At 43.0% G+C, this 26322-nt stretch overlaps 1 long non-coding RNA gene across 4 annotated transcripts in view; it reads right to left on the bottom strand.

Annotated features, from left to right (window-relative positions):
• LOC105080770 (uncharacterized) overlaps positions 1-26322 on the bottom strand; it is a 53942-nt gene that overhangs the window by 3455 nt on the left and 24165 nt on the right. For 2 of the 4 annotated variants that reach the window (XR_006720061.2, XR_006720058.2), the window contains one exon: positions 18944-19005. This is a non-coding gene — a long non-coding RNA (uncharacterized LOC105080770). Of the gene's footprint in view, positions 1-18943; positions 19006-20177; positions 23876-26322 lie in introns of those variants that run through there. The other 2 variants (XR_012510115.1, XR_012510114.1) reach the window with 2 other exon arrangements.

The raw sequence follows: 26322 nt of genomic DNA, 5'->3' as shown, positions 1-26322 counted from the left end.
CTCCTTACAACTAACCCATAATTGCTGTTCAGAGTTCAGTGCCTTCGTTCAATGATAATGAGTGATGCTGTCTTTCCCTCCCACGTCTAATTTAAAGGCTCTTTTCTAAATGGTAGCTACGACATGGTGACAAGACAGTACATAAGCTCAGATTTCTGTTGTTATTAAGTACAAATATTTTGATAAGTGCAGCTAATATGAGATATTTCCTCTTAGCTGGATATGATACACATTGAAATATGACATTGGGACCATCTGTTCTTCATCATAAATATCAATGAAGTGATAATGAGCAAAACGTGATAAGGACTATCAGGATGATTGCACTCCGATGGTTTAATTTGGATCTTCATTAATCTAAAAATAAAACAATCTACAATCGACAAATGAACACATTTTTCTGACGCTGTGCAAGTATCTTGTAGGCTATGGACTATATTCTTGCCACTTAAAATGAGATGTGAATAATGCAAAAGAGATTTTTTTTTTAAGCTCCCATTGAGTTCTCTGTTCAAATTATTAACACACTGTTCCCAAGAGTCTGTATCAAATCCTGGTACAGATACCTGGCCTGGGGTTGGTGAAGTGGAAGAGAAAAAGACCTCGCTACAGGCAATTTCTCACTGTGTAACATTGGCCAAGTTACTTCACCTCTCTGAGCCTCCACTGCCTTCCCTCCCAAGGGTGCAATGAGAACTTTTCTGCCAGCTCAAGTCTGGTGCCCAATACAATGCTTGGCTCCACGTAGAACTCAGTAAATAGACCATGAGATGACATTTAGTAGGCACTTACTGAGGGTTTAGATGGAATCTTACAGAAAATATCACTTATTCATCACCATCTTTCTCTATTTCACATGTGAAGAAATGGAGGCATAGAGAGGTAAGCCACTTGCCAGAGATCACATGACTTCACGTGTCGGAACCAACCCAGGCAGTCTCGTCTCTGAACTTTAATATTATTGTTATTATTATTAATTCCCAATTATTAAGGGGAAAGAATATATTATTTTCCAGCCAAAGTCTACACAGCATAAACAAAGCACAGGGCTACCACGGTTAAGCCGGAGCCTGATTATTATGCAGATCTTTCCAGTATTACACAGTTTTCACCCAGGGCACTGGGCTTCGTTGGTAAATTACTTTTTCCCAAACCCATTAGCTCACTTTGTGGGAGATCCTTTATTTCCCTCCAGTTGGGCTAATGCCTGCCAGTCGGCTCTTTGAGGAAACAGGTGGAAAGTTCCATGAGACCACTCAGGTTTTGCTGGACATGTGCCTCAAAGCCCACACAGCTGTGACAGCACCCCTCCCAGGCTCTCTCATCCACAAGCTTCTGGCCTCTCTGGTGACAGTCCAGACACCTCCCCCGGGTCCCCAACTTCCTGCTGCTCCCTGTAATATTTGAACCCTGAGGGGTCAAACAGGCCTTACACCTGTTTGCTTCATTCTTTTCTTCCCTGGTTATTTATCAGGGCTTCTACCTGCTAAGTGCCTACTGTGTGCCAGATGCCATTCCAGGCAACCGACATGAGTTATGTCATTTAATTCTTTTGGCGACCCTGAATTTTCCCTCTCATTTTATAAAGAAGCAGCTGAGACTCAGGGCTGAAATAACTTCTTCATTTCGCATCTCATGCCCACCTCCCCGCTCTAAGCAATACTGAAGGGTCACTTACCCCGGGAGATGTTCACTGGCATCCCAGCCTTCTCCCCACCCTGCAGTCTGTGTCTTAGGCTCACACAGCCCAGGGCCTGATCACCCGCCGCTGAGCTCGCAGTCCCCCGTGTGAGAACCACCAAGACCTTCACATCGCTCTCCCACTGGGCTTTAAGCTCCACTATACACGCCGGAGCTTCCGTTAGGGCATCAGTATGTGAACAAACAAATGAACAAATGCATTCCCGGGGTCATGAAGAGGTCACACGTCATGGTGGGAAAGCATGCACTGTGGACAGACTGCCCGGTGCAGGTCGGCCCTCCGTTCCGTGCTGGCTGGATGCCCCTGGACAAGAAGCTTAACCCCTCCGGGCCTCGCTTGCATCACCGTGAAGACAGTAGCAACTGCCTCCCTGGGTTGTTCTGAACATTAAATGAGCTCCTATCAGTAGACTTCTTAGAACAGAGCCTGGCATGTATCAAGAGGCCAATAAAGAGTAGTACTTATTACTATGTCATTATCATTATCCTCATCATCAGAGCTGAACCAGGCAGAGCTCTCCAAAGCCCAGGGTTCTCTAGCCTTAAAGTCCACACACTTGCCTTGCCTGGTGAAACATTATCCAAATTGCAAATCTAGAAAAAAATTAAATGGCTCGATTAAAACACTGCAAAAATACAAGTTTACAAAATTAAACTTAGAAAAATTTGAACTTGCTTTTGATGCTACAGAATAAAAGAAAGGAAGAGCCCATAATAGCTTCTCAGCTGGACTGTCCATCAAGGTTCTTGCGGAGACCAAAGAGTGACAAGTCCCAGGGCGGCAGAAAGGGCACAAACCAAAACGGAGGCTGTCCCTGGGACCTTGTCCTCTCCACCACTGAATCCTTCCTCTTGCCTGAGGCTGGGGAGCCCAGCGGATGGTAAGGACAGAGACTGGACTGAACCACATGGACTACATTGCTTGCTCTGGGCAGGGGCCTCAGGGAACCCTCAACCATCATTAACCGTCTTGTGGGAATGCCATCAGTCAGCGCAGACAGGCCAACTTCACCAGCACTGTTTCAAAACCAACCCCAAAGACATATTTCCCAAGCGTCTTTAATAATGACCCTCCCATATCTGAGAAACAACGAGTCCTTCTCTCTTGCGCAAGCTTGTGTCTGTTCCCTGGAATTCTTGCTGATGCCCCCTCTGGGCCTTTGCTCAAGCCTAGCCCTGACCCTCAAGGCCCTTTCTGCTCCTTCCCACCTTTATAGCCCTTTTCCATCCTCTATGGTTCAGTTCAAGTCACGCCTGAAGTTTTCACTTGTATTTCATCCAGTCTCTGGCTCCTCTGAAATCCCCACCAGTGACTCTCACGTGGCACCTCCTGGATCTGGCCAGCGTGGAAATGTGACTGTTCACGTCCGTGATCTGCATCCCCAGATAGAACTTGAGCCGCTCCAGCACAACGCCTATCAGTTACTTCTCTAACATTGTGCTTTGAATATTCCAGGCCCTTAATACATCTGTGTAGACCAAAAGATTTGATTCAGTGGGTGATGACACAACCCAGTGATGCTCAAAGAAGATTTGGGGCTAAAATAAAGTTCATGTGATACTGAGTGTTTGGAAAATCATTTTTTGTGTTTCTAGTGGAAATGGCTTATGGCATGCTTTTATCACTTCAACTCTGTGTTGTTTTCTTTCCCAGAGTATTTTACCTCTGCTCACCATGTGTGAACGAATAACTGCAGTTTGTGGGAGAGGTATAAGCCAAGTCCAAAATGATGAAGTCAAGCACAAGAAGATATTTTGAGCTCTAATGAGTAAAATACATGAACGGTTTAGGGGGAAAGCATACATAATTCACCAGTGTTCCACATGGCTCTATTATCCTGCTCAGAGCCCTGCTTCCTTGGGTGAAAAATACAGATAATACCCTGGCACATGCCACAATTGACTAAGATTCAAAGATGTTATCCTGTTTCCTAATGGAAAAAATACCAAGTAAATAGAGAAAGTGTGTAATAGATTACCAAGTTTTAATCATTGCTTTTTAAAGGTTCAATTTTTTTTTTTTTTGGCAGGATGCTGTATCAGGTTCTACATTCATTAAAAAGTGATCTGAAAATACTGTGAACAAATTTTAAAAAGGAGAATATTGGTTTAATGATCTCTTTAAAGTTTAGTCATTCAGCTGTACCTTGACTCCCAAGTGCACTTAACTCATTAGCACCCTTGTTAGGATAACACTTCTTTATAAATGCTCAGAACACTTAGATCTTGAAAAGGGTGTCTTAATGAGGGTGGAGTGTGGTAATTGTAGCTAAATCTATCTATTTAGTATAAGCACTTACATTTTGGTAATAAATTAAGTCGAGTAATCTTGGAAAAAAATGATAGTTTTGTTTAGTTGTCTCTATAGTGGCAGATAAGGAACTTGTTTCTGACCTTGCTCCCTTATCGAGAGTTTTTGATGTTTCAATGTACAGCCTTTAGAAGTGGTTAAAAATAAACAAATGAAACCCCTGTTATTCCAACCTCATGTTGTAATCGTTCCTCCTACCTTGTGAATAAATGTAAAGCAAACATCAAAAGTCAGAGGGAATTCTGCCCATCACAAGCACTGCAGGTTTCCTGTGAATGCAAGTTAGAAAGTTGGATTAAGAGCAACTCTTCCAATGTGATGCCGGTTATTTCAAAGAGGTGACCTTCCTGTTTTCTGCAATTAACTGTTTTCTTGAAGAGCAACAGACATAGAAGAATCACACACGTATGGTGATTTTTCTTCCAAAGAAAATAATTAGTACCCATATCAAAAAAGCTAATTCAGATTAATCAAAGAACACCCACATCAGTTAAATATAATGCTTCCTCTCTCACTTAACTCACTGTATACAAAGTGTTACTAAAAAGTGTTGGGCTTCAAGATAATAAAGAATGACAGTTGAAGAATCTGGAGCTTGGAAGAAAACTTTAGGGTCTGTAACCATTTTAATTGCACATAATTATGGATAAGGAAGTGGAACAATTTAATTTCTGGGCCTTCATGCTATTAGAAGACTAATAGAACAGTATCAAAATTGGTTATTTAAGTAAAATTGCAAGAAGCTGTTTTTCATTTCACAATATAAATGGAAATTAAATGAAATGTTGAATAACTTCTGTTCCATCTTTTCATTTATGTGATATAACGGTAATTCAAGTTCTAGGAGAAATTAATGATGGAGATTTAGAACAAGTAAAGTGAAACATACTTTTGAAATATTTGTTTTATTTTTTGCTTTGGGTTATACAGAAAAGTATGATGAAGAAAATAAAATCCTCCCCAGAAGGAAACACAAGAAAAGGGGAGTGGTTGCATGGGGGGAGGGGAGCGGATGGGGGGAGGGGACCAGATGGGGGAGGGGCAGGTGGAGTCTTCGGTTTTATTAAATATCTTTTATTATGTTGAATGTTATTTTTTCAATTCAATTAAATTGTCTTTAGGAAATTATCCCTCATCTCACCAGAGACTAGACTGTTAACACTAGGATATACTTCCTACATTTTTCAATAGACCTACATACTTTCTCTCTTTTACAAAATCAGGATGATTGTATATTTTATAACCTCTTATATTTTGAGCTTTTCCTGGGTTATTAAGGGTTCCTCTGAAGCTCGACCATTAACAAACTAACAATGTTCATTTGTAGATGCGTCATTTAACTAAATCTTCTGGGGTTGAGCATTTAACTTATCTTCCATTTTTCCACTGATCTGAATGGATCTGCAGGAAACATTCTTGTACTTAACTCTTTCTATATCTTTCTGTTTATTTTCATAAGCTACAGCTTGTGGATATAGCTTATGAAAATAAGAATAGTTGAATTACTGAGTCAAAACAATTAAGTGTTCTAAAGTTTTGATACACATTTCTGAAACCTCTTGCAGGAAAAGATAATCGATTTCCTCTTTTGCAGCAGTGCATGACAATGCCCTTTTTAGGGCACAGACCCCAATATCTGGAAGAGACGTTCAGCGAATACTCGCATACAGACCGGGTCTATTGAAATTTTCCAATCAAAATAGCCATGGTTTCCGTAAAATTTTTATTCCAAAATCTGGATGTTGTAGAGAAGGTGCCGCAGGTAGTTCTCCCCTTGGGGCCTGGAATGAAGTGGGATGGATCCTAAACTTGTCTCTGAAAAGGCTTCTCAAATGCCAAGAACTGTTCTCTGTCTTGAAAGCTGAAAGTGTTCTTTGAACCACAAAGTGTTCCGCAACAGTGGGTCTTGTAAATCCATCACCTGAGTCTTCAGTCTTTGGTACCAAGAGAGAAGTTAAGATTGAGGGTGATGCATACCCTCTAAGAATTTAACTTCCAAAAGTGCAGCCTGTTCACTTGGGAGCCTCGCTTCCATCACCTCTTCGGGCCATCCCTTTTGGAAGGTACAGCAGAGCAACCTAGACGTAGTACGCTTAGAATATTTATCAGAAGTGACTCATCTGGTATGTAGCTTAGAACTAAAATGTATGACTTTATGATCACACATAAGTAAAGTTTATTCAATATAGGTGAATTCTGAAATTACAGAAAAGCACAGAGATAAATATTGCCTTTAACTCACCATCATTAACTAATAAACTGTTAATATTTCAGTGTGTTTTGGGTAACCTAGTATCCAATCTTCTACACATACATATGTTCTTATTTTGTAAATACAGTATAATATTATGCTTGCTGTGTAACCTACTTTTTCACTTAACATATCATGAACTGTTTTCCAAGTCACTAAGTAGGTTACAAAAATGTTTTTGATGACTTTACAGTATTCTATGACCTAGATGTGCCTTTTAAATAAAAATAAACCCCCTAATATTTAAGTTATTTCCAAATTTATCTGTTAAATTAGGAGCTCTCTTACTCATCTTATAACCTTTTGTAAATGCCCCAGGAACATGGGATGACTCGTGAGCTAAACCTAGTGTTCTTTGAAAAGGCTGGATAAGAGTGAAGCACTTAATAAAAAACATTTCAGCTAGTCATGGAAGAGAAAAATGGTCAAAAATTAAACCTGGAATGATTTTGCACTTAAATTCCTTCACAATCTCTTTGAAATTCTTGCTTCAGTTTAAATAAACTAACTCTGGAAATGATAGGCAATGCCTTATTGATTTGCTGAATGTAAGAAAAACAATATGGAGTCCAATCAACAAGCCCACACTTACTGCAAAGACCTTGGCCTCATATCAAAGTGGAAGTGAATTCATGCACAGATATATGTTTTAAGTAAAAATAAAATATTTCAAGTATGGTCCTCCTTTAGAATTCCCTGCTTTAGCAAACTTTTTCAATTGATCAATAATCACTTTTAATAGCATCAGATAAGAGAATTTCCAATTAGTGGACAACTTTGTGGGAAAAAGTCTTTCTAAACAGGATGGATGACTTTAATTTGTTGCTGAAACAATGAAGAGCCACGTTGGCTCAAATGCACCAAATTGAACATAAACAGTTCAAGTGAATCATGGAATAGATATGAGCCTTTTCTACTTCTCATTCTATACTTGGTATAAATGGCCATTTTCCCCCATATACAAAATCCCTTTCCTGGGCATCCCTGGTCTAGAAGGCATGTTCTAGTAGTTGGGAAAGCTACTTCTCAATTTTGGAGACATAACTAACGTGTTAGTGCTCAAAGACACCTTTTCTTTGTGTAGATAATGGCTAAATTGAGGGACATTTGAACGTAGCAGTACTAGGAAATGTCACATCGGAAAGGGTGGTCTTCTTTATTGTTTGAAGCAACCAATCATGAAGATAAAAGGTTAGAGTCTTTTCCATCTGTCAATCTCTCGAAATAATATGGCAGCTCCAGCTCATTAAAGATTCCACATTTTGCCAACAGAAGTTTATATAGAACTTGCTACTCACAGGTTAAGTCAATATTGATTTTGAAAGTTACCAAGTGATTCTGTGATAATGAGGAACATTTTCATTATTTTAGTTTTTCATACTATAACAACAGTGTGCTTCTTTCAAAGTCGTGTAATAACATTGGTTATTGTTCCATTTGAGCCTTTAGAAGCGGATCACTGTTACCAACTGTTAATATCACCAGGATAAAATTTTTCCTATTTATTATCAAGTTTGATTTTCTCTTTAGATGATTTTTTTTTCTTGGTAGGTCACTTAATTATTTTCCATCTCCACAGTCAAACATCTGTTCTGATTCCCATTCCACCCAACATCTCCTTTCGTTCTTTCTCTTTCAGCTTCAATTAGAAGTTAGCTAACGCTGGTATCCCCACTCAGATCTCGGACCTTGCAATTAATTTTAATCAGGCTTGTTAACACTTTTTTTAATATGTAAGAAACAAGCAAATATGTAAGTAAAAAGCCGTTTATGTCTTTTATGAAGGTAACAAATACGCAATTAAAAATTCCTTCTCTCAGTAACTTTGCAATAAATTAACTTGTTTTGTCACTATTGTGCCTGTATAATGTCATTTTCTCTGGAGTTTTGACAGTCAGATTTTTTTTATCCATGGCAAAATTAGCAAGTAATATTAAGATCTAAGAAATGACAATTAGTTTGTGAATTAGGTGGGATATACAATGTGTTAATTATTGAGGGACCAGGCTGCATGCAATTAAAATTTAGCATCCAGATAATGATAATGTAGTAGGCTTGTGAGTATCTAATGAAGATGCAAATGTTCATTACCAATAAATTAATTCTCAGTTGCTTAACCAGTCTTTAAAATGTCCATACAGTGGAATAGATTGTAATAATCATTATTGTTCACAATAGAATAATAACATGAAATCTTGAGTCTTTCTCAGTACTATTATTTTATTGTTAAAGCTCCCTACACACTGACAGGGAACCTTCCCAAAGACTCAGAAATATGGTAGCCCATAGAGATCTTTGCTTCTCTAAAACACTATTTCAAGTCATCTGAAGGTTGAAGAATGAAAGAAAAGAAAAGGGCATTGAGATGGGAGATGGGTCAGGATAGCCTCCATTGGCCCTAATCACCCTTATTTTAATAGTGATTCAGAAAATATCTTCTTAACCTGACCTAAACGTACTCTTTGTAATTTGGAAACTCACTTCCTTGTGAATTTCCTACTTTAGTAGATGTACCCAGTGCTCTAGGAGCTGGAGGATCAGTGACAAGTCGTGTCTCAAGGAAACCTCAGTCTTGCAGGGGGTCAAACCCAAAAACAAGTTGCTATATCACAGCATGATTCAGAAACAAAAGTTTGACCTACATCCTACAAAGTCTCTCTGGCTGCCAAGTGCGGAATAGGTTGTAGGAATACAGAGTGGAAACAGGGAGACCAGCCAGGACATAGCTGTGGTCCACGAGAAAGATGAAAATGGTCAGCACAGTAGTGGTAGCACTGCAGAGACGAAAAAGGTAGAAGGACTGTAGATATATTTTGGAGGTAGAATTTTATCCAGGATTTGGCTTGAGAACCTAGAAAAATGATGCTCTTGTGACCTGACTTGGGGAAGACTGGGAGAAAAGCCAGGTTGGAGGGGAACCTCGAGTCTTGTTTGGGACATGTTAAGATTGCAGTGCCTATGGGAGATATGAGGAAGTTCAGACATGAGGTTTGGTTGAATATAGAACTTGGGCAAGCATCAGCATATAGATGGTTTCAAAGCTCTAGAATGAGTAAGCATACCTAGGGAGGAGTGTAGAGAGAGAAAAGAGAGATCCTAAGAGCAAGACTCAAGTAACTCTGACATTCAGGGGACAAGGTGGAGGAAGAGGAGATGGCAAAGGAGACAAGAAGGTGCAACCAAAGAAGTCTCAGGGCAACAGGAAAGCATGGTGTCATGGAAAATAAGACAGAAAAGAGTTTTAGTGGAGAAGGAGACAAGTAACATGATACCTTAGCTAAGGTTATTCACTAAATCCTGAGGTTCATCCATACAGAGGAATACTCTGCAGTTGTAGAAAAGAAGAAATGATGTCCACAATGCACTATTACAAAATTCACCAGGTGAAAATATCAAAGCTCCTTAATATGTTCATTGTGCAAAAAAGGGGGTCCCTATGGAATTGCTGGCATACGAGTTGAATATTTCCGAAAGACACAAAATAAACTGGTAAAAGGACTACGTGTAGGGAAGGAAACTGGATGACTCAGGAACAGGGGTAGAAGGGATAAGATTGCTTTTGATCTTAAAGATATAGCTTTTAGACTTTAAAATTTATACTTTATGCTATGTACCTTGACTAATAAACATCAAAAAACAATACAGCTTAATGTTTATTATTATGTCATTTTTCACTGTCTTTTCAAGGTTTATAATATTTACATTGCTTTAAAACACATTCACCACAGTCATTTGGATAATTCCATTCTTAATTGGTTTCTATGCTCACTGTTGGTCTTTTTTAAATTTTCATTACACACTTCCTCATTCATGAGATCTACTTTGTTCATCTCTCATTTTATCACAAAAAGTCAGAGATGTACATTTTCTAAGCCCTTAAATATGTGAAAATTTCTTTCTGTTGCTTTCATACAACAATAAGTAATGGTAGGGGATCTTGGTTTGGGTTGTACCCAGCCTGTGACAAGAACTTGGGAATGAGTAGTTTATTTTGGAGCTGTTCCTAGAAACAGCAGTGAGGGAGCAGAGAGAGAGAGGGAAGATAGAAAAACTGATAATGGGCATATGATTGAGTGGGCACCTGGGGATCAATGCCACTGGGGACCCTGGAGGAACCATGTAGAATGTGTCTCAAAATTGTTCCACAAAGGATGGAAGACTAGAGTGTTCATTCACCAACTTCCATCTCCAATTGGTCAAGAGTTGCCCTCAAGAACACCAACTTTCTTTTACTTCTGGCTTTTACAGCATTGGATAGAGCTCTTAGGCAGAAAAACTCCCCAAGTAACTTGATGGGGCATGTGACAGCATGTCTGGGAACTATCACCACAGACAGCTGAAATCACAGGTGGCCTGAGAGAACATGGTGCAGGGCACAAAAAGCATGTGTTACAGCCAACCCTACAATCTTTGCACTGAAGTCCTTTTTACTCACAAACCTTTATGAATGTTGTTCCATTGTCCTGTAAGCTCTAATGCTGCAGAAGATTCTGGAGCAAAACTGACAATTTTTTCCCACTCTAGGTAACAAGGAATGCTTTTAAAATTCAAGAATATTTAAGATCTGGATATTTATCTGGGTCTTGGCAATTTTAAATTACTGTTACCTGTATATGAAGCACACTTTCAATCTATGAATTCAGTTCTTTCTTTAGTTTGGGGAAGTTTTCTACTATTATATCTTTGAATATTTTTCTCTTCCTCAGCAACTCCACTTGGACACATATAGCCATGTAATCTCATCTCTATATCAATTATTATCCCTCTGACTGATTTCTTCTCTTTGACCTTTTCCTCTGAATTCTGGGAGGGTTTTCTCAAGCCTGATTTCTACATCTGATAAAAATTTTCAACAGTGTCAGTCCTGCTCGTAAATGATCATAGTATTATTTTAGATTCTATTTTTGCATGATTTGTTTCCACAAAATTTTTTCTTACTTATGCCAACAACTCTTTTATTTCAGCCTGTCTAATTAACTAATTATCATCTCTTATTTCATATAAATACCTTTTTTTCCTATTCTTATAAGAATTTCATATTTAAACTTTATTTCTTCAAATATATGTTCATTATCATTTGCCTGCCGGGTCTCATCATTTACAGCATAGAAGATTTTCATGAGTCTCTCATTGGCTTACTGTTTTGAGGCACATCTCCTCAGACCTCTGATTTGTCTCAAACAAGTAAAGATGGTATGATACCTATTCCTTGGATTTCCTCCCTGGTTCCCTGAGTACTGTTAGAATTGTCTTAGTGTGTAAGGTAGAAGGTTGGATGATGCTGGTTTCTAGTACCACTTCACCATTTACCAGCCTATAGGGGAGGGAATAAAGGAACAAGCAGGGGGACTAAAAGCTGGAGCAGTCCCAGCAGGAAAGTTTGCCCTTGAGTGGCTTTCCTCTGTCCCTGAACAGTCTGCTGCAGCCATACACAGGGACCAGCTTTCTCTGTCTGGTTTTCTCCAGGAGCTTAATGTGGTACACTCTGGAGAGATGCTCCTTCCTGGAGCATCTGTCCACTCCATGAGGGCCAGGTCCATTCCCATTGCAGGGAGGGCTGGGGGCTGGGTCGCTAATTCTGAGAGGTGTTCCCCTCTAGATTCTCAGGAAGAAGAATCAAAAGTGGAACTGTGATGACTTCCTTCACCTTAACCCCATGCTTACTTACCCCCAGAAGCAAGGCCAGTTTCATGGGTGTGTGACCTGTGCCGTCACACAGGGCCCTGGACTCAGAAGGGCTCTATGCTTGACCCTGCTGTTACCATCTTGAAATTCTTAATAATTTTTGAATTAGGACCTAAATAACCATCTTTCACTGGACCCCACAAATTATATAACCAGCCTTGTCCAGAAGTCATTCCTAAGGATTATGGCATAACATTGGCCCTCTGACCACAGACTCTGCAATCCTGGCCATGCCCGATCAACTACCTCAAGTGGACAGGAAGGAAGGAAAGGGGCAGTAGAACAAATGCTTCCAAGAAGGGTAAGAACCCGGGTACTCTGGTCATCTGAAACCACAAAGAAACAATGGAGCGAAGTACAACACTTTACGCAGAACCAGAACGCTACTTGGTATCCAAACTCTGCAGACTGAGCACTGGTCTATTACCATGCTAACTCACCCTTCTTCAAAGCCCCAGGAGTGAACTGTGATGAGCTGTTTAGGGGAGTTTCTTACATGACTTGGATGTAAGTCCACCGCTAAAATGCTCTATTCCATTTTCTATTACCTTCCTTGGAGATCACGCTATCCCAAATTTAACAAACTAAAGATTCGGCAAACTTCACACATCAGATCTGCAAGGCTGTGGCCTTAGCATACTCTGATAGGCCATTACCAAGAAAGCTCATGTCTGCACCTAAAAAACTCAGAATCTACCTTTTCAATAAAAGCCTGGTGAACAGAGATCGTGTAAGCCTGTTGGCCTAATAAGCTGATTTATATTTATTTGCCAACATGAACCATTTGGTCCAATAAAAAAAATATCTAACAAACTGGATGCTGTGATGGGAAGATGGCCTCTCACTTTGAAAATAAATGTCAAATCTTTACTTCAACATTTATTTTTGGTAAATGCTGAGTCTGCCTTGGCATTTAAATAGCAGTGGGAGACCTTAAGCTGACCAGCGGAGGGCTACTGGACTGGCTAGAGAGAACAATTGACTTTTGTTGACTAAGAAGTTCAAGGTGTAATGCTGACTACTGTATACTCCCTGGGGTGGTGCCGGGGGGAGGAGGAGGGAGAAATGGTTATCCAGCCGTTTGGATTTGTTTGTACATTTGAACCAAAAGAAATGACCTCCTTGCATGCCTCCCTTTGTAGAAGGAGCTGTAAGGGCATGTAACTCACTCTCTTTGTGTGCTCAGAGCCTGCGTCTCCAAGCTCCACCAGCACGCGCCAAGGCCAAATACACCAGCAGAAACTGCAGAACCGGAAATGGGAATCCGACACACTGAAAGTATTGTCTGCCCAGATGGACTCCGAAGAAATGAGTTTTTTACTCATTTCCAAGGCTTCTTCACACGGTGCCATTGAAAAAACAACAACAGCAACAAAACTAAACTGCAGCATCCCCCAGTGATTTATCAGGCCCCTAATCAACACTTTTCTTAGGTGGTTTTAAGCACTCTCTGTCCCAGTAGGCAGAGGTCGTGCTCATGTTGCCAAGTTCAAAATTCAGCACATGATTAAACCCATTGCACGCCTCGTCCAGCAGCTAAAAGCACTGATTGTTAAATATGCATTACCCTGCTTCTCTACCTGGTTAGTGGAAGGCTGGCAGCCTCCGAGACTCATTTCAGAACAATGGAAACAACATGTGGAGAGAAAGCCACCATTTTTATTAAAAATGAGAGCAAAGCAGAATCCTCCGTGTGGCACCGGCTGATTCCTGGCTCCACGATAGAGCTTCTCTAAGAGCCTGGAAACACCTCCATCACCCTGGGCCCTCCTACCCCAGCGCCTCCCCAAACGGGGACCCATCACTTCCCTCCAGAGAGCAGGAGTGGCTTCCTGGGAGGGCAGGTGTCACTTGCTAGCCCGCAAATTCCAAATTACTGCCTGACAGATGCACATTATACAAATCTCGCAGGAGGTGCCGCCTGGAGCTCCTGCCCCTTCCTGGGAGCATGGATGCTTCAATCTGCTGCAGGACCGAGGGCCCCGGCCATGAGCAGGATCTCTATAATTTCATTATGTTACCACCAAATGGATGCAAGACATGGGCTGTTTGGAAAGTGAATTTTTATTTTCAATGGAGCATTTCTGGAAACTTCAAAGGCATGGGGAGGCGGAGAGTTTGGCAAAGAGAAAGATGCAGTTCTCCCTTCCATTAGCACCTTTCTGAGCTTCCAAAACACTAGGAGGCAGTCCTGGAGAAAGTGATGTGGTATCGGCATGGAAGTGACTGTATATTGAGAAGCAAAGTCTAGTCTGGTCCCAATCTGTAGGCTGTTGTGTTCTCTATGAGGTTCCAGATCAACACAATATGTAAAGTAAATATGTTAACCAAGAAAGAATAAATTCATCAAAGGAGAGAAAACTGTCATTTACTAAGGGCATGAAGTGCCACACGCTGGACTTAACACAGTTTCATTTGGTCCTTCCATTTTACAGATGACACCAGCGCTCAGAACACGTAATTGATCAGCCCAGACACCCGGCAAGCATCAGTGTCGAGACTAGAACCCAAACTCCACTGCTCAAGGGCCCACATCCCCTTTGCTCTTCCACAGTCTGCCCTGAGGATGGTGGGACCTCCTTGGTGACTAGACGCTTCACAGCCATGTGCGCAGAGCACATGGGGCCCCTTAGGAGGGCTTGACCTTGGCTTAGTGCTCTGCTGTTGCCATCTTGAAATTCTTAATAATAATTTTTGAATAAAGGCCCCTGCATTTTCATTTTGTACAGGGCCAGCACATTACATAGCTGTTCCTGCTAGCAGGTAGAGTCTATCCTCACCTCCCACACTTTCCTGATGCACCATTTTCTCCCATCACATTAGCTGCCTCTCTGAGACACATCGTGTCTTTCTTTGTCCAGATATTTTTACTGACATCTGACTGGGGAAGGGTAGAGAGTAAGAAACAATCATGCACTATTCACCTTTGGTACCATGCTATTGCATTTAATCATCATGATGCCCTGGAGATGAAGCTACCATTATCCCCACTTTATGGATGAAGAAACTGAGGCTCTGAGAAGTTAACATACTCAAAGCTGATGAAAACCAAACTGACATTTGGACCTAGATCTGACTTACTCTTCCCACTTACATTATGCTTCCCTTTCCATCCCTTCTACCAATCCAACTTCTATGCCAGAAGTTGGCAAACTTTTTCTGCAAAAGGTCAGATAATAAGTATTTTTAAGCTTTGCAGGCCATACAATCCCTGTCGCAACTCAACTTGGCCATCATAGCATGAAAGACAATACATAAACAAATGGGTGAGGCTGTGTTCTGGTGAAATTTTGATTACAAAACAGATGGTGGGCCACATTTGGCCCATGAGCTATAGTCGGCCAGCCCCTGTTTTATATCAACTGCTATCTGAAAGGCCCTCATGACTCCCAACATCGTCTTTCCTTTATCTGAATTCAACATTTTTCTTAGGTGGGTTTAAGCACCTTTTGTGACTCACATGGCCTTATAATTTAACCAGTTCTAAAATAACATTACCCTTGGTCTCCATGTTCATAACACTCAGGAGAATTCCTACTTGAGCTTAGGTCATAACGAACCATCTGTAAATCCTTCCTCTGATTTCCAGGCATCCAGCTCTAAAGAAAAATCCTGGAATGATTATCCGCTAAAACTACCCACTCTTAGAAATCATGAATAAATGGGGCATTGAATGCAAAGCACTTAAAATAGGACCTGCTGTATAATAGGGGCTTAATAAATTTAATTTTATTGTTATAATTAATGCTCTGATTAGAGAATGCATTTAGCTAAAACAAAAAATGCAATCAATATGGCAAATGGCCACCCAATACATATTCTCCCCTTTTTCCTTTTAATAATACCAGTTTCCCTTGCAGCTAGGCAAGGCCATGTGCCTAAGGTCTGGCCAATGGGACATAAGCAGTAGTGACATACAACTTCTGGGTCGTGCCCATTACAAAGGAGACTGCTTGGCTTCCAGTCTTTTTGGCCCCTTCCTAAGGAACTGGAACGCAGGCATGATTCTATTAAGCCCACCTTGAACATGGCATGGAGCGTAACAATCCAGGAAATGGTAAAGCACAACCCTGGGACCCTGGGTGACCTCATGGAGCAGAGAAGTTAGCCTTCTCTGTACCTCTCACCTCTGAACTGCTAGAGAGAGAAGGAACAATCTGCTTTGAGCTGCTGGTTTTTAGGGTGCCTTTGTCACAGAAGGTTAGACTGTACCTTAACTGATAACATAGCTTAAACACTTAAGAGGTTGCTTTTTTTTTTCCCTCATACAACAAGAAGTCCAGTAGACTTCTGCTGATGTTGGTTCAACAGGTTCTAAGATGTCAGGATGAAGTCTCTGTGATTCTCTTAAATTTTTGCTCATGACCCTCAAATGGCTATTACAGCTCCAGTTATCCTGTCTGCATTTCTGAGGGAAAGATGGAAGGGAAAAGCAGAAAGGAAATGAAAATCTTCCTAGAAGTTCCCAGAGCTCTTTACTTCCATTTGATTGGCCAGATCATGTCACATGGCCATTCCTAGCTTAAAGCCAAGGAGGTGAGCTTTCCATTTCCCCCCCTTTCTCACAGAGAAAGGCAAGGGGAAGGGGGCTGGAGTGGCCGTACTGAGAAAGCCCCATGATTAATATCACTATTTTTAGACCAGTGCTCAGAACTTCCTGGGCTATCCCATGGAAACTCCTGACTTTTCCCAACTATGCTGCCCCTTCCATCGAAGGCTTTAGATCGAGCTGGAGATGGTCATTGTTCTGAGCACCCCAAGTGGAAACCCTCTGAGCCTGCCTCTCCCCAACTTGCTCTCTGCAAACAGCTTTCCCCTGGAGCTCTGACTGCAGTCAGACCTGTGTGAAAGAGGCTGTGGCAGCCAAGAGGAAGCCAGCCGAGAACGTCTGGTGTTCAGAATTCATGCGTGTGTTGGGCATTGTGCCATTTTTACAGGATTCATTCTTAAGCCCAGGGGAGTTTTAAGGGATAGTGAGGGTCCCACTTTGCACTGGATGATGGCTAATATACGCCTGGCAGTCAGTGCTCTCCAACATCTTACAAAGTGGACAAGATTATTCTCTAGATTTTTCAGATGAGAAAACTAAGGTTCAGAGACATTTGGAAGAATGGAGAGATATTTGGAGTCTTTTTGCTATGAATTGTGCACATATTTCTATTTTGATTGGACTGACTTTGGTAACAATTTAGACGAAGTTTTAACGCTTTGTGACTGTCACAGGGACGTGCCCTCTGGGACGTGACCCTGTGCTGAGCATGGCCCCCAGGCAGTTCTTTACACAGGTCACTTATGCTGGCTCAGCTCAGGAGGAGAGAGGCGCAGATGACGACCCGAGGGACAGACCCAGGTCCATGCTGGGGCTGCTCCAGGTCTGATTTCCTGAGCGTATGGGTCCACGGCCACCCTTGGAGCAGAGCAGGCAACCCCTTTCCCCCCGGCAAATCCTCACAAGTTGTTCTGTATACACCTTCTTCTTGATTTCTTCACCAAAAGCCCCACTGCCAGCACGAAAGCATTATCACATGCACATTCAGTTTCAATAAGTTACAGATTTGCCTAAGAAAATATTTACTCAGCCTATGACCCTGTGAGTATAAACTTTAATCATGACAAAGAAATCTCTAAAGGAAAATCCGAGCCACGCAAGCCGGCTGCTGCACCAACAGAAGCACCTCCAGCCAGGAACGCGGCGTTTCTCTGCCACAGCCCCGTGCAGACCCCACCCCACCCACTCCGCCATCAGATCAGTGTGCTCTGGGTCCAAACAGAAAAGCAATGATCCTTCCGAGTGCAGAGTCTTTCTTTTTTTTTCCCAAAGAACTAACTGCCCCTCTCTCACCCCGCCCTCCCAAAAGCAAATACAATGACTCAGGCAGAAAGGAGGGCAGGAGGTCTCCACCCGCTGGTTCCCTGGACTCTAGCCCTAGCGTGCCATCTGAGTGACCCCGGAAGTGACCTTTCCAGAACTCTGTAGAATCTCCAGGAAAATGGAGTAACACCACTCCCCTGGCTTCTAAATGGTCCTTTCCTTCCTTACCCTCTTCCGACACCTTGCTTGTGCTGTACTCCTCAGTAAACACGTCCCTCTCCTTTCTTTTATGGCCAGCCCCCTCCCTGTAGACCTGGGGCTGCTGCATCTGGCCTGGTCCTACCAGATCTCTGCCAGAGAACTTTCCAGTAGAAGAGGGGCTCATGACGGCCCTTTGTCACAGTGTATTGTCAACCTTCCCTCCTCCTCTCTTCTAGACTCTGCTCACTGGTGTTCTGTGAGGTCCCAGGACTCCCCCACGTCAGTGCAGGCCTGGGTGGTGCTAAGCCCATCTCCCACTCTAGGACCCTGGCTTCTTAGAAGGTCATGTCTCCCCTGGCCCTGGGGACTGGTTTAGCAGTAGGTGCATAACCAAGGCAGGCCGAAAGAGTCAACTCAATTCCCAGAGGTTTGTGCAACTGTAGAAAAGAAGCATGCAGACCACGCTTTTGGGATTTCACTCTGGATGCAGTGGAAGGAGGCGAGACTCATAGAAAGCCTAAACAAGAAAGGAACATGATTCGATTGAGGCTTTTAAGGGCTGGCTGCTGTGTGGAGAGCGGATGGAGCTGGGTGATGGCAGTTCGAGCTAGTGCAGTGGAGAGAAAGGAGAGCTTCAAGATATATTTTGTAGTTCAATAGCCTTCCTGCTCTCCCCATGACAGATTCATGCAGGACAAAAAGCCCTCAGATCACCTTTGCCCACTTTTCCCCTGATGAAAACAGACGCAGGAGATTCCTCAGCCTCAGCCTCAGCCTCAGCCAGAAATGCCAGTGCTTTGACCCGAATAGGATTTTTTTTAATGTTCACAGTTGTGCCATCCGACATCTGCCCCCATGTGGTGGAAATGCTGTTTGCAGCCCTCGTGCCTGAGCTCTCAAGGTTCATTTAGAAGATGGGAGGGAACACGTTGGAGAGACTGGCTTTAAAGACCTCCCCCCAGATTTGGGTTATTACTCTCACCTGGTCACGTGGGGAAAAACCCGCAGGGAAGCATGTTGGTGGCCTTTCTTCAGCTAATTATTCTGAAACAATAAAATGTTAGGTAATTTTATGTATACAATTTAACACGAGCCCTAGGAAGAAACTGAGTATTCTTAACTGGTATGAGTTAAATTGTGTCTCCCAGAAAGATATGTCTGTGTCTTCACCCCTCATAGATATGAATGTGACCTTATTCTGAAGAAGGGTTTCTGTAGATGTAATGAAGATGTAGGTTAAGTTGAGGTCATACTGGAGTCAATTTTAATTGACTATGACCAGTGTCCTTACAGGAAGAGGAGAAGAGGCTCAGAGAGACACAGAGGGATAACACCATGTGATGTCGGAGGCACTGACTGGAGTGAAGCCAAGGATTGCCAGTAACCATAGAAGAAGCTCAAAAAGGGAGCATGGTCCTGCCGACACCTTGATCTTGGACTTCTAGCCTCCAGAACTGTGACAGAATAAACATCTGTTGTCTTATACTACCCAGTTGGTGATACTTTTTTGTGGCAGCCATGGGAAACTAATACTCTGGGGTTTTTTAACTGGAACAAGTTTTGAGGTTTTGCCAGAGTTTTGCATTTGAGTTTGGGGATGTATACATAAGACATTTAAAAGCACACCTTTTATATGTACGTACACACACACACACACACACACACACACACACACACACACACATCATGCAATGGAATACTACTCGGCCATAAAAAAGAATAAAATTATGCCATTTGCAGCCACATGGATGGGCCTGGAGGTTGTCATACTAAGTGAAGAAAGCCAGAAAGAGAAAGAAAAAGACCATATGATATAATTTATATGTGGAATCTAAAAAAAATGAACGTATTTACAAAACAGAAACAAACTCATGGACGTAGAAAGCAAACTTGTGGTTATCAGGGGTGGAAGAGGGGGTGGAAGTATAAACTAAGAGGTCAGAATCTGCAGACACTAACTACTATATATAAAACAGATAAACAGCAAGGCCCTACTGTATAGTACAGGGAACTAAATTCAATACCTTGTAACAGCCTATAATGAAAAAGAATACAAAAAGGAGTATATATGTGTATAGCTGAATCACTATGCTGTACACCAGAAATTAACACAACACTCTAAACCGACTATGCTTCAATTTATAAGAAATAAGCACACCTTTCAGTACTTTCCAACTGTGTACATGTGTAAATTTTATTTTTTACAAATTCTTTGGGATTATGGGTAGTCATATTTTGAGTCGTTTTGAAAAACTAATACAGTATTTAAAAATTAAAAAGCACATTTGTAAACACATATGTAAACACACATGCATACATACACTAAACACATATCTAGTTTCAAAATAGTATCTGCTTATTCAGATACTGGTTATTTGCATGTAAGTCCTTTTCTTGTACCTCTCAGCCTCTTTAACCAATTAGATGCTCAAATATTAATTGAAAAATGAAAATCAATATTAGTAGCATATTGAGAGAGGCAGATGATTTTTGTAAGGAAAGGGGGCACTCATCCAAGGAACCCTTAATTAAAGACCCAAAACATAAATCTGAGGTGGGAGGGGAAATGAGGCTCACGGCTAATTCCATACGCATCTTCCAAGTCATCTTGAAGAGACTCTTCTCCATCTTAGTTCTATATGAGTATTACGGGTCTCAGATGGATGGATAGATAGACAGACAGACAGACAGACAACATGGACAACACAATAGAACTGGGAAGAAGACCATACATTGGGCCATGAAATAAACTCAGCCAGTCTCATTTCCAGCTGTGAGTGGAGGCTTGGGTCTCAGTGTTACAGAATCTTGCTCCCACGCCCCTCTGACTCTCCAAAGAGTCACTCGCATGTCTCCCTCTTCCTTGACTGGAGGCCCTGTGGTCAAGATAGTCTCCTGTCAGAAGAGCCCACAGAGAAGATGGGGACTAGGGCTGGGTAAACCCTCAAGTCTCTGCTCCCACCCCCGCCCCTTCCCTCTCCCGGCTGCTCAGAGAAGCTCTTGCCACTCTGCTCTGGTCTGAGGCAGGACAATACGAACAGGAAGCAGCCCCTCCTGCTCGCTCTGGATGCCAGGGTCCTGGCAGAGACAGGTTCACATATGTAAGCTCAGCCCTTCATCTTCTGGCCTATTTATTATTTTTAATGGGCACCATATGCAATTCACTGATTTTTCTTTAACGTTTTTCTTTTCCTTCTTGGTCCTTTGCAGGCTCTTCCCACCAAGGCAGGCGAGCAACCACAGCTGGAAAACACACCCCAGCGTAAGAATCTGGCTCCCCTGAAGCCTTCCCTTTGGACCCACTGCGAGATAGGGGAAGAGGTGCTGGGGGTGGGGAGAGCAGGGGAAGTGGAGTGTGCCCTGGTCTGGGCTGCAGGGAGTGACATCATTCCAACTTATCAAAAGGAGCCAGGGCTATGATACATTTATGGGAAACTGCTGTCGCTTCCAACTGAGTACATGCTATCTCCTCTAATTTCATGATTAGTGTCATTTCATCATTGGAAAGACCAAGCCTTTTCCTGTTCAGTGGCAGAAAGCTAATGTAAAATCAACCATGTGGTTCCTGGAAATATTCACACAATGTTTTTAAAAAATTGACATAGTTCAATAGTTGGGCAATAAATTTTCTTCCTAATGAGACACTAAAAAGAAAGTGAACATTTGATGTTATGCCCAAGGAGAGTTAGTTATTGAAGATTTATGGGTGATCTGTGCAAATACTGTCCTTTTCTTCCAATGAGTTTCTAATTTGGGTTTGATAGTCTCCAGGTGTCCATATTTGCCTGTGATATTAGATGCATAAAACTGAGTAATAGACACACATTGTCTTTCTTGCCTCTTGACCTGTGCCTTTCCCGTGCGCACGTTCGCAGCAGAGTCGTACAGAATCCGTTCATACGCCAGCTGTGCTTACGATTGACATACACGACATTCAGTAAAGGCAGGCCTCCAGCCACCCACACCAACAGAGGATGGGGGTAAAAAATTCTCCTTTCTACAAGTTTTTCCCGGAGAAACCTGGCCTTCTGAACAAGGAGTGTGAGCTTCTTTGCTGAGCCTGGTGTGTTTCCCCATTTGGAATGTTCAGAGGCCCAAGGGCAGGCATGGCCTGGAGGCACATTGGTCTTTGCCCAATAAAGGGCCTGGCATTCATTTTCTGCTGATGTTCAGATAAAACCTTGCTTGTGCCGGATGCCTTGGGAAGCCTGGTTGCCCAGGGCTTTTATGTATTCCTAGGAGAAGCTATAGTGACCCCCTTTAAATGTCCGTTGGCATCATTAGGAACATTTGAGTGACTTCGTGTGATCTTGTATTCCTGCCATAAATATCAAATGGAGGACTAGGGAGTAAACGTCAAAGGTCTTGCTCATGGTCATCCAGGTACCATGCCCCGTGCCCAGGAGGAGCAAAGCTGTCCATTCTTCATGTTCAAGTCACCTAACACTCTCCATCTGGAGTGCTCCAAGTGAGGAGGGCCGGTGTGGCCTTTCTCCCATTTAGCTGCTCTCTCTTCTCCTCCTGAAGCACGATGGGCCTTTTTTTCTCATATGGGGGGCACCCACACCATCGCTCTTCTTCTGGTCTTCTGGAAAACTCCCAAAGATATGAGAAGACATGAAAAGGGACAGGAACGATGTGTAGACAGAAAGAACACTTACTTTCTGAAATGTAGTTGTGATGGTGGTGGTGGTAATTGTGAGATGGTGGTGGTGATGATAGTGGTGGTGGTGGTGGTTGTATTGATGGTGGTGGTGATGATGGTGGTGATGGTGGTGGTGGTGGTTATATTGATGGTGATGGTGGTGGTGAGTGGTGATGGTGGTGATGGTGGTGGTTGTGGTAGTTGTGGTGATGGTGGTGGTGATGATGGCAGTGGTGGTGGTGGTAGGCACAATGGTAGTATTTCAATATATTATCATTTCTTAATTTCAGTCCCATATTCCTCTTAATAAGTATCCTATTGCTTAATAGAAAAATTTCTCCCACACCTTGTGCTGAACTACCTTCTCTACCCTGCCTGGAGCGTCTCTGATACAGAAGGGGAATTCTCAGATGCTTCTGGAAACTTGAATCAGCCAGCATCCTGCTCTATCCCCACACAGGCAGAAATCATGGAGGGATAACCCCCACCTGGCTTCCTTCACGTCCCCTTACTCTCCTCCCTGAAGGCTGATGGGCACGAGAGTGGGGGACGCGGCCCCAGGAGAGGGACTGTCATACACTGACTGCTATGTTTCCCTCCTTCATCAACCCAGATCCAAACCAAACCTGCCAGGCAGCTCTAGCAGACACCTTGGTGCCATCTGCTGGCCATTCTAAGTATGGCACCCTGGGAGATTAAGCTGTGCTGTCATAAAGGGCTGGAGGCACCCACACTTCAGGGGTCACCACTCCATGCAAGGCAGATGGCAGACAAGACAAGACCCCAGCTTCACAGGCTGCCTGGAAAATCAAGGCACGTACCAACTGGGGCCTCCTAGGGAATAAGTTGGAAATGTGGATTAAAACTATTTGAGAAGGATTTGACTGACAAGCCAACAATCGGGGGCATCTGTTGACCTGAGTACCCCAGAGTGTGCCCAGGGAAAGGCCAGGGCTATGTAAAACCCCAGGAAAAACATGGCATGTTTTCTGGACAATCTATCCTACTCAAAGTCTTGGGAGGAAAAATTGCAATTATTCTGAAGACATTTTAAATTTAACACATATATATTATCCAGCCGAGTGCAAAATTTTTAAAAATTTTAAAGACAACAGAGCTGACCTCAAAGACATTTACCATGTTGGGAGACATCTGCTGCCCTCTGGAGGGCCGGGTTTCTGAGTGGAAGAGGTTGAGGCACATCACACAGAGCCTTGGAAGGGATGACTTTATGTGGGTGATTTCTGATGTGAAAGGACCACTTCCAGCCTGGAGAGGGGCCAGGGGAGAAGCAGAAGTGACTTTCAGCATCATGTCAGCTATGCCATGATGTCGCTGACATCTAAGCAACCCTGCTCTGGTGTGCTGCTGGCAGAGGCTGGAAGGCAGCTGCCATGGAAGCTCCAGGGGAAAGGCACCTGCCAGCCTGAGAGAAGGCAGCCTCCGTGTCTTCCATGTCCCTGTCCAGCACCATTATAACAAGGACATTGGTGGGAAAAGCAGGCTTTGTTGGCATCGAGAGTTACTGTAAATAGATGTCACCTGCAGGAAAAAGTGGCAAATGCCTGGCACTTTCATCTGGCCCCTCACCAGTCATTTCTTGTTTCCCTCTCTTGGTATCACAGGGCCCGAGAAAGGCTCCCCACCCATCTCTGTACAAAGGAAGGAAGGAAGCCTTCTCTGATGCCTCATCTCTCATATCAGTTGAAAGAGCTTAGGTTGGCAGGGGGAACACCGGTTGGAATTTGACTTCTTATCTTCAAACATTCATGATTTAAGGTGCCTTTTCACTGAGAATTCACACCCTGAAATACCTAGACCATGGTAACTGGGTTCCCACACACCAGCTCTACCCACTCAGCCTCTTCTGGAAATATGCCTTTATTTCCTCCATGGAAATGTTTCCCCTATCTCTACCCACCCCTTTCAACCAAGAGCATTGTCAAGGTAATTATTATTTTCTCAGGACAACTGGATGGGTAGCAATTTGCAAGACTGTGCTCAGCCTGCCCATGGCTTTGATGGGATGTGAAGTCCCCTGGCTGTTTAGTCGAGCAACAAGCCAACCGCCCGGGCCCTCCGCTCCTCCAGGGGAGCGGTGTGGCTTTGCTAGGCATTTGTGTTGCTCTGAATTCTGTAAGTCAGGTGAAGATGGTAAGTGCAGTGAGGCCGGGGGCTGGAGCCTGGAGCCAAGTAGCTGGAGAAGTTAAAAAGAGTTCATGGAGAAGGGAGAAGAGTGGGTGAAGCAGCTGAAACTTTATAGAGGATTTTAAAGAAGGCTGCCCGTGTGACGTGCCATAGCGCCTACTCCGCGCACCTTTGCAAGCCTGTAGTACAATCTACAGGATTTGCAAACAGTTGTGGAGCTGGATTTGTGTTGGGCTGGGGATGTGGTGAGGCAGTGAGGCAGTGAGAGTTCTGAGGGTGAGCGGATGTGGGGTGAGGGCAGAAGCTGGAAAGAAGCCCAGCTATTTGCCTGTGTACATACACATACAAGTGCATGTAAGACACCCACACGGGGATGAAGCCATTAAAGAAATCGCGGCGGGTATCACTGAGAAAAAAAGAGAGGGCTTTCAAGTTAGAAAACCCAGGGCTCACTTCTCTGTGCTCCCCCTATGCCAGCTGTGACTTTGAACAAGTCGTGGAACCTTTTTAAGACTCAGAATCTGCCTTCATAAAATGAGGCTTATAGCAGTACTCATCAGAGAGGGTGGTTGTGAGATAATTTAAACGAGATAATACATGGGAAACAGAAGAATCCAAGATCATTATTCTCTCCTGGCTCTGAGACACACCTTCCCTCGCTACCTAGCCTTCCGTGCACATACCCTCCCGTCCCCCCGCCACACACACACACACACACACACACAAATACAGGTGCACACCTACAACAGGCTGGCTCTACTTTTTCATCAGCCCTGGTTTTTAAAAATCACAAAGGTCACTCATTAACTTGAGCTTCTTATTAAAAAAATTTAAAGCTCAACAAAGGAGTCTGTGGTCTTCTTTGACCACCATCCTGTGGGACAGAGCACTCACTAAATATTCATATGCGCCCCACTCCACCCCCCACATTTCCCAGCAACCCTTGCAGTTAGGTTGGGGTCATGTGACTAGTTCTGGCCAATGGGCTATATGCAGAAGTACTCCAGACTCTCTTCATCAATCTTAGCAAATCCAGAGACCACATATATCAAATGGCATAGTTACAAGGTGGAAGAGGGCTGCCCTGCTCCTCGTCTTTATTGTCGGAAAGCACTGGTTGGTTTAACCCAGTGATTCTCAAACTTCGGCATGCACCAGGATCACCTGGAAGGTTTGTTAAAGCATAGATTGCTGGGCCCCACCCCCAGAGTTTCTAAAGCAGAGGTCTTGGGGAGAGCCCAAGAATCTGCATTTCTAACAAGTTCCTAGGTGATGCTGAAGTGCTCTGGGACCACACTTTAAGAGCCAGTGGTCTAGTCTACCCTGATCTGACTAATAGGTGTCCTTGATCCCAGCTGACCTCCCACAAACACCAGAGGTGAAAACTGTCATTAACTTGTGTCTCCTTCCAGCCCCTATGTTATTCATTAACATACATATAGGTCTCTGTAAAAACTGTAGAGTTGCTTTTAATTTCACATACATGGGGTCACATTAAATCTATTGTTCTAATTTATTTTATTCAGCAATACATCTCAGAGACTTACCCACGTTAACTCATACAGAGC

This window comes from Camelus bactrianus, chromosome 11 (assembly GCF_048773025.1).
Source record: "Camelus bactrianus isolate YW-2024 breed Bactrian camel chromosome 11, ASM4877302v1, whole genome shotgun sequence".
NCBI lineage: Eukaryota > Metazoa > Chordata > Mammalia > Artiodactyla > Camelidae > Camelus > Camelus bactrianus.
The sequence above is the reverse complement of the archived record's forward strand: the minus strand, read 5'-3'. Positions and strand labels throughout refer to the sequence as shown.